The following is an 8,305-nucleotide window of genomic DNA, read 5'->3' on the forward strand; positions in this document are numbered from 1 at the left end:
TAAAGCCTAGACGGGAAACAGAAATATGTTTTTATATTTTCCAATCTTGTTTAATGCCCCCCCCCCCCCCCCTCCCAAATAATTAAGTATTTTACCACAATTATTTGAATGACAATCACACTAAAATGTCATGTCAAGGATCTGGAAACTTTTACCACAGTCTGGCCTCACTCACACAACCACATCAGAATATCAGATACAACAGGCCCTTTCTCATTCCCCCCCCTCCCTGGCCCTTAATTAGCCCTTCCCCTTGCTGATGCGCGTTCACGTGAGGAGGAAGGGTTTTCTCAATTCTCTTTGGAGCGAGGGTTATAGACCGATTCCGTAGCTGGTCTCATGGTCGCAGCCTACGTATTTCCTGTAGGCGGACTCGACGTAGCTGCGGGGGTAAAACCCTCACCAGGCGCACCTCTTCTACTACAGTGAACGGCAGAGTGACTGATGTTAGTTTGCCTCAAACTTTACTCCTTTACCTGCTTTTTACTAACACTAACATTACAAAGATGCCCAGAACATCAAGATGAACCTGTGTAGTTTATGGCTGCTCCAACAGTAGTGGCAACATAAAAAATTAAATAAAACGGAATGTCTAATATCCACCGCGGTGGCGGAGACCAGAGCCATTGAGTAATGGTTGAGACGAAGCAGTGAAAGATACATAACGCCAGTGTACTTTATACCTCATACTTTAAATGCTTAGTACGAGGTATAAAATACAGCAGCCTTGTGTTCATAAAACAGAAAGATTTGGTATTGGTATTTGGTATTCCACTGTAGTGGAAGAGGTGCGCCTGGTGAGGGTTTTACCCCCGCAGCTACGTCGAGTCCGCCTACAGGAAATACGTAGGCTGCGACCATGAGACCGCTACGGAATCGGTCTATAGGGCCGAGGGCGGGGGTTAGAATCCCCAGTTTTAACTGCTTCTGTGTTGTGCAAAAGCAGCCGACAATCACGATGTAGCCAGAGTAATCACCTGGTGGATTCTCATTGTTCCCGGCACCGCTGGTATTTTCTTTGGTATGTTCTCCATTGCATCCTACTAATAGAAATACAGCATCGTGGCTACGAGTGTGCAGCCTTTTTCTCTCTTTTTTTACTCCATTGCATCCTCAACATCTTCACCCTTCACCCTTGCTTTGTTGTACTATTTTACTTATGAAAGCCATTTATCTGTTAGAAGGGTAGGCACTATAAGCTTATAGGCTTCAGCCTACACCTTTTTGGTCAATGTTTCTTTTGCAAAGAAAATGTATTGATTTGATTTGTTATAATGACCAACAAATAAAACTCTACTCTACTCTACTCTAACAGTTTCACTGTTTTTAACTGTGTTTGCCTCAGTCAAGGCCCTTAATTGTACAGCTCTTCTGCATCCGGGATATCACGGCCCTTCGCCACCATCATGTCAGCTGATCGTTTTAAGGCTCATCTGGTGCTCCTTTGCCGTGACTAGAGCCATCATGCATCCATGAACCCTCTTCTGTACAATTCTGTACTGAAAAGGAAGACGTTTCCCCATTGTTTGTACTGAGTACACTGGGGCCATCACTTTAAAAAAAAAAGTGCAGCACATGTTTTGGCCTGTTTTGTGGATGTTTGGCCTGAAGATAATCCAGCACTGGATTGAGTTGTTGCCATATTGCTGAAGGGCTTTTATGTCTGCAGGGGGAGATGGCGCTCCAAATATCGCTCACATAAGCCTTCATCATGAGTACATACAGAGTAGCTACAGACACCTGGTGCATGTAGCGGGTTCTGCAGATGTGGTGAATGAAAGACTGAACTTTGCCACTAGTTGAAATACCACTATTGGTACTAAGAGCTGTAGTCCATCCACTGACAGTGACACACCCCAGAGCATCTTCTCTGTATGAACCCAATGTAACTCGGAGGCAGGGTTGTTTTTGTCGACTAAAACTAAGACGAAAAATGTTCGTCGACTACCATTTTTCACTGACTAAAACTAAATAAAAACGAATCTATGATGACTGAAACTAAGACTAAATATACTGACAATTTCGTCAACAAATAAAAACTAGACTAAAATGTTAGGAAGGGACTAGTGGACAACAGATCCAGTTTTATGCTGGGTTGCATGCTGAAAATAGCAGATATACAATCTGAGATTGTATATCTGCTATTTTCAGCATGCAACCAAAGTGTAAAATATGTCATTACAACGACATCAAGGCCTGTCAAAACACATTTTAGTCGACTAAATCAACTGTAGATTTAGTCGACTAAAATTGTATGACATTTAGTCGACTAAAACTAGAATACACACTAGAACATTCCAGGTGACTAAAATGAGACTAAAACTAAGTGAAAACTATTCAAGAGACTGTGACTAAAACTCAAATAGAAATCTGCTGCCAAAAACAACACTGCTCGGAGGGAGTCCTCACCAAGTTCTGTCCGGGGGAAACTTCCACTGAAGGTTTTTGGCTTGTTCGAATAGGGGTTGATAAGGATGCATATAAAATAAATAAGAGTGGACTCCGTCAATAAATAGCACAAGTGGAGATGCTCAATTTCTTTAGCACAGAGACATTTAACTTCATGGAGTGCACAACCTATCTCTGCACTTTGACAAGTCAAATATAAACCACTATCATTGCTATTCTGCATGCTGTGGTGTCATTTACATGGGATGGAAACCCCATGTGCATCTTAATGTATCTGGCTGTGCTCCTACATTTTTTAGGATTGATTTTAAAATTATTTTACTTGTCTATAAAGCTCTAAATGGTCTCGCACCTTCCTACCTACTTGACTGCCTGCCTAAATATGTCCCAAACCGGCCCCTAAGATCTTCCACTACTGGCCTGCTCGCTTTGCCTAAAAAAAATGGCAACTAAAAAATACGGGGAAGCAGCTTTTTGCTTCTAGGGGCCGACGGCATGGAACAAGCTCCCACTGTACCTTCGTCAGGCAGCCTCTGTAGACATTTTTAAAGCTCAGCTCAAGACCCACCTCTACAACATTGCTTTTAAGTGATCTTTATTTTTTTATTTTTTTTATTCTGCTTGTTTTAATGTCGTTGCCTTATTTTATCTGTTCTTATCTTTGTACCATATTGTCCTATTGTTTTAACTGCTTGCCTGTTTTAATGCTGTTTTGTTTTGCTTTTATTATCTTTTCTGCTCTGTAAAGCACTTTGAGCTGCATTTATGTATGAAAGGTGCTATATAAATAAAGTTTATTATTATTATTATTATTACATTACACGGTGTGATTGTAATTGTAACGACTCACTGAGTCTAGGACGGTTATTTTAAATAAGGCAAGGTGAAAACAATGTGTGTAAGAAGTGCTACAAAAGGGCTTAATACAGAGTGAGCAGGGCTGTGCAGGTCCTACAGCAAATACTTCATCAGGTCCTACAGCAAATACTTCATCAAAATATCCTGACAGAAACCCCTCCCGAATCTGACTACCTGACTGTTATATAGAGCACCGAAGTCCTGACGTAACTTGCTCATCCCTTCCATTCCCCTGGTTCTAAAGTCCTGACGTAACTCGCTCATCCCTTCCATTCCCCTGGTTCTAAAGTCCTGACGTAACTCGCTCATCCCTTCCATTCCCCTGGTTCTAAAGTCCTGACGTAACTCGCTCATCCCTTCCATTCCCCTGGTTCTAAAGTCCTGACGTAACTCGCTCATCCCTTCCATTCCCCTGGTTCTAAAGTCCTGACGTAACGGGGTGGGGTGATCTTAATATCGTCTACTATAAGCGTTGTGGTCCAAAAATAAACAAGCTGTCTCTGCGTTATTGTCAGGGAGGTGTCTCTGTATCGTTTGCAACAGTCAGTCACTCATATATGATACAGTCTGCTTCTAGAGAAAATGTAACTAATTCAGCAGCAGTAACATTAGCGTCAGTTGATTCTTCATATCCATATGAGTGAAGCGGCCGGGATGACATGTTTATTTTTCAAACACAGTTCTTATATGAAGCAATCTAAAAATCCTCCTATGGCGATTTCAATGCAACTAAAAAAAATACATGAACCTGGGGACTGACGCCCTCTACTGGAAGTGACGTCAGACTTCGGTGCTCTATAGCAAAATGAAAACCTAACTGTCCGTCTGCTGTTTGGAGCAACCTACAGACCATTCACCTTTCTCCATGAATACCGGAAGACTCGACCCGGTGCTTGCCCGTTTTCCTCCCGGAATTGTCACCAGTGAGGGGGATAACTTTGTAATATGCTATTGGCTGTTTGTATTCTTTTTGGAAAAATATAAAAAGATACTCCTGTAGAAAGGCTATATTATTTTACTTATATTGACCCTATAAATGGTACCTCGTCAGATAATCCCCACATATCCTACAACAACTTCTGTGAACAGACTTCAATGTAGTAGATTTTCATAAATTATATTTGTACTTTAGGCTGTCTGCTGTCATGAAAGTTTATAGTTAGAGAAATTCAAAGTCCAGCCGTCTGCTGTCCAGCCTCTCCCACCCCCTCACATTGGGGAAATTTCTGGGAGGAAAACAGAAACGGGGCGAGTCTTCTTGTTACCTTTCTCCATCCCACTTTTGTGTGGTTAATAAATACACCCTTTAAACCTCCATAATGCCTCTTCCTTGCTGTACACTCGGGTCACAATAACAGGAAGTGTTGTTACTAAAAGGGACATGTGAACAAGTACAGTAGGCACAAGTAGCAGCAAGCACAAGATGCTCAATTTCTTTAGCACAAAGACATTTAACTTTGTGGATTGCACAACCTATCTCTGACTAAAGTTAAATATAAACCACTATCATTGCTCTTCTGCATGTTGTGGTGTTATTTGGTGGTGTTATGCATCTTAACCCATTCTGACCGGGCACCGCCATTTTGGTGTTAGCATCATGTTATGCTTTATCTATTGAAAAATAACAGATCTACAAGCTCGTATCGCGCCACCGAGAGGCGCACTACGAGCTTGTAGGTCTGCTATTTTTGAAAAATCGAAGAACGACTGACATTTTTTTAATCTGATCTCAGGTCAGAATGGGTTTAATCAGACCAATGTGTGTCCAGTGGAAACCTCGTATGAATCTGATCTCAGGTCAGAATGGGTTGATCAGACCAGTGTGTGTCCAGTGGAAACCTCGTATGAATCTGATCTCAGGTCAGAATGGGTTAATCAGACCAGTGTGTGTCCAGTGGAAACCTCGTATGAATCTGATCTCAGGTAAGAATGGGTTAATCAGACCAGTGTGTGTCCAGTGGAAACCTCGTATGAATCTGATCTCAGGTCAGAATGGGTTAATGTATCTTGCAGTTATGTGCTCCTCCATTACAAGGTGTCATTGCCTTCCAAATGGTATTTCATGGGTTTGACTGAAATTACCACACATGTTACTCTAAAATAAAAAAAACACCTCTTGACTTTGAATGTTTATTTAAAAAATACAAGATAAAAGACAATATAATAGTAGGAGTTACAGGTAGTTGCTGTAACTGCAAACACCCCATGGAATTGTTATACAAAAATTGTACACATTTTGAAAAAAATGGATGTAGTGAATATGTCACAGACTGTACCTCGCAGCAGTTCTCTTGACATAACAATAAGTAATGCAGTGCAATTACTTATGAAAATGACTTTGAATAGTAACATATAATCCACATTTCCCTTATCTCTACTATCTCGTGTCCTGCTGTAATCTACTTGTACAAAATAAAATAAAAAGACAGTTAGTGCACAAACTATTAAGCTTCTTGTGAATTGTGTCCACAGTCTGTCATGTTGACTGGCATTCAGAAATATAATGAAGTGATAAAACATGATTACATTAGCATGCATTACACATTGGCACATATTAAACAGTGGCCTGTCATAGTGTGTATGGTAATGTCAGACCATTAAATACCATCTGGATGGCAATGGAAAAACAGTGTAATGTTAGAGCACATGGATGAATAAATGAAGTTGAGGTGACTGTTTAGTTTGTATGCATTTTCACTGTATTTTAATGCAATTCACTACAACAGTGAGAGGTATCTAAACTACAGTGACATTAAAACCACAAAGGAGTAGAACTATGTCCCATATACTTCTAATATGGTGACTGCGGGTTGTCATGAACACAATATTTAAAGTCAAATGACTAAAGGTTTGAGTAGAAGAGCAGAGAGACGAAAAGGTGTGAATCAGTCTATCTGTTATTCAACCAGTCATTGAGTCATCGCTGGGCCATAAACCTGCTGTAAATTCCTCCAGAACAACAGACCCAGCTAGAGCCTAGAACCAGCTGGGTTTAAATGAAGATGTTGTGATGCACATTTTCAACACTGTAGGCCTTTAGAGCGTCTCAGTCCCTCCCCCTTTCAGAACGACGAGTGGCCCAGGAAATAAATCCCAATGCATTTTTCTCCCATAGGCATTTCTTAAAGTATTTATTTAAAGACGGTTACGCCGCGGACAAAGCCAACTCGGATCGTGACAAATCATGACAATGAACACAATGTTTTGGGCCGATCAAATAATTTATAAGAAGAACAACAAAACAAATAGTGTTGTCTCCTGCCTTTATTTTCTTCTTTCTAATGATTTGATCGGCCCCAAAATATTGTGTTCATTGTCACGATTTGTCACGATCCGAGTTGGCTTTGTCCGCGGCGTAACCGTCTTTAAATTAATACTTTAAGAAATGCCTATGAGGAAAATGAACGGCGATTTATTTTCCGGGTCTCTCGAGGGGGCGGGACTGCGACGCTCTATAGTCAGCAGTTGTTTCTTCACCATGCCTGGTTCTAGCGTCTGTTGTTCTGGAGGAATTTACAGCAATCATTTGCAAATGAGGTTTAATTGGCCCATCAAAATGACTCAATGACTGTGGTTGAATAACAGATAGACTGATTCACACATTGGGACTTGAAAATAGAGTAGTTTATGTTTTACATGTACATGTATGGGAGAGCAGCAGGTCATGGCTAGAACAAAAACAAAGTGTTTGAGTATGATTTGAGTTATGCTGTTTTCATTGAAGCCTCCCTCACTATGTAACCTTTTTAATAAATCTGTAACTTAATACAATTGGTGGTGGTTGTATTTGGTCTCCCTGCTCTACTGAGACCTTTAGTCATTTGACTTTAAATATTGTGTTCATGACAATCTCAGTCACCGTATTAGAACGATGGGACATAGTTCTACTCCTTTATGGTTTTAATGTCACTGTAGTTTAGATACCTCTCACTGTTGCAGTGAATTGCATTAAAATTAGAGCTGGGACTCGATTAAAAAAATGAATCTAATTAATCAGAGGCTTTGCAATTAATTAATCTAGATTAATCGCATTTTAATCGCATATCAATAATCAACCCGAGAACAGCGAGAAACCTTTTTTTTTAATGTTTTTTGGTATCCCAGTGAATCAATGAATAGTGACTACAGGATACCACTCATTTTCAACATTTTACTGTCATTAATATACCTGTTGTGGAAATAATAATAAAAGTCACCCCATTCTGTGTTGCCTGGAACTGGAGGTCTGAAAAAAAATTGTAACAGTAACAAGTACATCTCAGTGACATCACAAAGCTGTACTTACTTCATATTGTTACTGTTTTTTGTCAGACCTCCAGTTCTACGCAACACAAAATGGGGTGACTTTTTATTATTTCCAGTTTTCAGTACTATAGAAAAGCGCCCAGTGAGAAACGTTCCGTGGTGAAAAAAGGTTATCTGTAGTTAATCGCGATTAATTTATCTGTAGTTAATTAATCTAAATTAATCGCAATTAGTCCCGGCCCTAATTAAAATACAGTGAAAATGCATTCACCCATGTGCTCTAACATTACACTGTTTTTCCATTGCCATCCAGATGGTATTTAATTTGAGTTTTTTCCCACCAGGCACCATTATTAATTATTTCGTACAAGTAAATGACAGCAGGACAAGAGATAGTAGAGAAAAGGGAAATGTGGATTATATGTTACTATTCAAAGTCATTTTCAGTTACCCTGCATTACTTGTTATTATGTCAAAAGAACTGCTGCGAGGTACAGTGGGTCTGTGACTTCACTACATCCATTGTTTCAAAATGTGTACTATTTTTGTATAACAATTCCATGTTGTGTTTGCAGTTACAGCAACTACCTGTAACTCCTACTATGATATTGTCTTATATTTGTCTTGTATTATTGTCTTGCATTCAAACAGTCAATAGGTGATTTTTTTTTGCTTTTGTTTAGAGCAGGCGTGCCCACACTTTTATGACGTGAGAGCTACTTTCAAAATGATCAGCTCAACGAGATCTACCCACCATTGCTGAAAAAGTGAAAATAGTTTAAATATGTACCTG

The sequence above is a fragment of the Protomyctophum parallelum genome (assembly GCF_964188405.1).
Source record: "Protomyctophum parallelum genome assembly, chromosome: 12".
Taxonomy (NCBI): Eukaryota; Metazoa; Chordata; class Actinopteri; order Myctophiformes; family Myctophidae; genus Protomyctophum; species Protomyctophum parallelum.